This window comes from Dipodomys spectabilis, unplaced genomic scaffold (genome assembly GCF_019054845.1).
Source record: "Dipodomys spectabilis isolate Male_0828 unplaced genomic scaffold, ASM1905484v1 ptg000428l, whole genome shotgun sequence".
NCBI lineage: Eukaryota > Metazoa > Chordata > Mammalia > Rodentia > Heteromyidae > Dipodomys > Dipodomys spectabilis.
Genome location: NW_024871105.1, coordinates 342189 through 345361, shown reverse-complemented (window position 1 = coordinate 345361; position 3173 = coordinate 342189). Strand labels below are relative to the sequence as shown.

At 31.5% G+C, this 3173-nt stretch overlaps 1 pseudogene; it reads right to left on the bottom strand.

Annotated features, from left to right (window-relative positions):
* Window positions 1–1036: 1036 nt before the first annotated feature.
* On the bottom strand, window positions 1037–1136 carry LOC122097721 (annotated as a pseudogene).
* Between the last annotated feature and the right edge of the window lie 2037 nt (window positions 1137–3173).

The window sequence follows — 3173 nt, the reverse complement described above, 5'->3', positions numbered from 1 at the left end:
TGAAGCATTATATCAAACAAGGTCTGAAGCACAACTTGAAAGAAACTGCATTTAATATTGCCAAAAGAATAAATACGTATCACTACCTCGTTGAAGTTATGGAAGGCTGTAAAAATTGTTCTCCTAAGTCATAATGGTTTGGTTAAGTTTCTTAATTTTCAAAAATGCCAATCCATCTTTGTGTCTGTACAAAATATTTTCACAATACAGAGCAACGGCCATATCTTACTTTAAAAATTCATCAATTCAATGGTATTCTTCAAGTGAATTGCCTGACTTTGATGTCAAATTGTATTCAAGAATTGTTTGTATACATCTATAATGATTTCTGCAGTTTGTGATTTTTTAAATCAGAAATCATTTTAACTTATCTGTTGAAATGAGTAGTACAGAAACTGAAAATATTTCTGATGCTTGTCTGAAAAAAGTATATTTTAAAATAATCTGTATTTTGTTTGTATAATGTCCATAATCTATTTCATTCTCTCCTAGATATAATACTTTGAATTCTACATTGTTTTATAATATATAGGTTCATTAATAAATGTGTTATTTCAGATAGCATTCCATATAGAAAAAGTTTAAGATTCCTTTTTTACCTAAGTCCTTATAGTATTTTACTTCTTTGGGATAAAATGACAATGTTATCTACTTTCAAAAGTTTTGTAAAGATTATGCTATATAAAGGCCTTTCTAAGGTGAGGATTTAATACACTGATGTCTAACTAACTTTCAGTTCAATGAATTATATGTGTTGTTACATTTGTATTTTTTTAGTTTTTTATTGTGAAAATACTGTACAGAGGGGTTACAATTACATGGGCAAGATAATGAGTAAATTTCTTATCAAGCATTGTAGCCTCCTCCTTTGTTTCCCCTTCCCATCCCTTCCCATCCTCCCTCTGCCCCCCCCACTCAATCCTCCTCAATACCCTCCTCCCCGCACCAAAGTTGTAAAGTTCATTTTTGACATAATGACTTGTATTTTTGTAATCAATTTTTTAATAACTTTTTCATTTCTTACATCTGAAGAATGAAAAATATGGAATACTTCACAAATTTTCATATCATCCTTGTGCGAGTGCCATGATAATCTCTATATTGTTGTAATTTGGGTAAATGTGCTGCTGAAGCATGTAGTATCCTGTAAAGTTAAGTAGTTAATGATGCAATCTTTATAAAGGCATATATCCTTAGTTGACTTTTTGTAACCAGGAAACCTTATTGTTCCTAAAAATGCTATTGATCTTACTTCTCTAAAATTCTGTGTACATTGGAAAAAACATATTGTTTGGTCGATTGCTCACATTTGCAATTTTTTTGTCAATGACTATTTTAAACCTTTTTCATTTTAAATTTGATCATACTTTGAAGCCTTTATAGCTAGATCCAAAGGTGATAGCTTTTCAAGTACTTATTTATCAACTGAGTTAGCTTTGTGGAGCTAATGGATTCAAAGCAAGCCTTGCTTAAGAGCTCCTTCTAAACTTCTGCAGCTTAAAATTCCTAAATGAGGTCTTACTGGCACAAATGTCTACCTGACCCTTTACTCTTCTTCCATGTAGCAACAGACCAACCAGAATATCTTACCCTGACAGCATAGATTGTCTTACTGGAACAAAACTAATCTTAGTTATAAAGGATCATAGAGAGATGAACAATTAAGACAGAATCGTTTAGACTAGAAGGTATTTTATCAAAATATAATTGTTTCTTATACCTAATATTTCAAAAGTAGCTAAAGCCAAGAAGGTGAAAAAGTTTTGACATGCATGATTACCTAATGTCCTGGCCAGTCTACCATCCAACCAGGCAGGAATTTACACTACTGCCTTTCTTTCACCCAATATTTTCATAGTTACAAGAGAAGTCTATATGTTTCTCCTTGATATTAGGCCTTAAATTGGTAATGTTTATCACATTGTTTCCTCTTGCCTCTAGGCTGTAAATCTACAAATGGTAAAGCTTTAGGTCCAACTCTACCAACACTGAGGTAGAAATAATGGAATAATACTTTAAAACACAGTTGCCTTTGATACCCTAACCACAACAGTACATTGAAAAACATGTGCCTTTTTCTTATGTTATATATAGTTACATATTTTATCTTTATACGTGCTAATATTTTATTTCACACAGTGAAACTTACTAGAATTAATTGGTAATTTGACAAATAAATAGATATTTATTACAATAAATAGATTGGAATATAAATAATAAGGTTTAGAATGTACATTTGAATATAAAAAGTATCAATGCAATGTCTTTGGTATAAACTTTTGATACCTTCTAAGTGTTCTTGGTCTTCTGAATTCACATTGTAAAAAAAAATTGTTGTTTTCCTCTAATCTATAAGGGACTTTACTCTGCTGCTCTGTTTACTGTTTTAACTCACTGATTCCAAAATATTTTTCTCCAATTTCGGAAGCCTTCCTACTGATTATACCCAAATTTTATGATATGATATCTAAAATGTATTACTCTTCTGCAGGACCCATGGGTCCTAGGATCCCAGGTCCCAGTTATCTGCTTCATCAGATAACAAGGGCAAGATTTCTCACCTAGACTCATGAAACATGTCAACAGAAAGTAATTGAAAATCCATCTCAATTCCTTATGACACCGGAATTAGCAGTTTGCAATTCTGAAATGCAGTGCAACTTAAAATGAAAGATGAGATCACAAAATCTGAAAGTACAGTAATTCAAACTTTCAAACAAATGACCAGCCCATATGTGTGACCAAGATCACAAATGTCACAAAATTATTTTTAATACCCCTCTTCTGATGATTACTGAAAGATGTTTGTCCAGCATAAGTAGGCCAAAAAATTAGTTCCTAGAACGATAGATCCATAATTAGTCTACCAAGGCTAGGAAAACTTGACTTCAGGTCAAATATAATTCACAAAAACATTAATTGAGAATATCGTTAATGCTTCAAAATACTGGTACTTCAGTAAAACTTAGTTCTGTTGTATAAAAATGTTATCATTCACAAACAAATGACAACCTACATTTAATCTCCTGAAAACAGATTCCTTTTGAAATAATCTTTTAAAAATCACATTCACCAAAATAACATTTGACAAGTAGACGATAGTGACATTACAAATTTTTCAAGTTTAGGGTGCAAATTACAGTAGAGTTGATTTATTTATCCAGCACTAATGC